Below are 1,071 nucleotides of genomic sequence, written 5' to 3'. Positions count from 1 at the left end.
CCAGCTACTTGGGAGGCTGAGGCAGTAGGATTGCTTGAGCCCAGGAGTCTGAGGTTGCTGTGAGCCAGGCTGACGCCACGGCACTGACTCTAGCCAGGGCAACAAAGTGAGACTCTGTCTCAAAAAAAAAAAAAGAAAGATATCCAATTACTAATGAGTATCTCCCTCTTACACACAGTGACAAACTGTTATGTCCAAGTTGCAGTAATTGATCACTGATACATCTGGGCCACCCTTCCTGTCATTTACCTAAGCCAAGAAAAGAAAAAAATTACAAATCTACCACCCAAAACTTTCTCTTATATATAGCTCTTAGATATATTCCAGACTTATTATATTCCATAACTACACACAATCTAGTTCTTTCACAACTCTCACATCAACAATAATTAACATCTCTAATTTCATCTTTGTATCCCTAAATTGCCATTTACTCTTATAAACACCTTCTTACACCGTAAACTCTTCTTTGTCTATGTCAAAATACAAGTAAAATGGCAAATCGCATACTATCTCCACTGGCTAAATGAAAGCAGTTGTATACATTATGTCTCTGTGCATGAGTTTAACTCACTCATAAACCAATTTTTCAACTTTAACCTATAATATCCAAATTAAGTCACTCATCATTTTAACCACAAATGAAATGTCATCTCAGCCAAATGTATTATAACTTAGCCAGGTCAATTCCAAAACACCAGCCCATCCACTGAGCGTCCACCTCACACATTCTAAAAGTCCCATACCTGGACCAAAGTTTATACCACCCAGAAGTATTTCCCTCCAATGGTGAGGCTCAGATGTACCTCCAAACCCCAATTTTCGGCTCCCTTTGGTAAAGCAAGTGAAGAGAACCTGAAGTTTCACCTAAATACAAACCCAAAGGAATCTCTATTTCATACACCGCAGGTCCTGAGTTTCTCATCACTGGGAGGGTAGAAGTTGGAAGCCCCGAGCTAGGGGACCAGGTCTCTAGTATTCTTTGGCGTCTGCAGAGTCCGACGGTCGTCCACCGAACAGTTCAGGCAGCTGGCCCGCCTACTTCCCTCCCAACCCCCACTCCAGGCCCAC

This window comes from Propithecus coquereli, unplaced genomic scaffold, assembly GCF_000956105.1.
Source record: "Propithecus coquereli isolate 6110/MARCELLA unplaced genomic scaffold, Pcoq_1.0 Scaffold39, whole genome shotgun sequence".
Classification (NCBI taxonomy): domain Eukaryota; kingdom Metazoa; phylum Chordata; class Mammalia; order Primates; family Indriidae; genus Propithecus; species Propithecus coquereli.
This window is presented reverse-complemented; position numbering follows the sequence as displayed.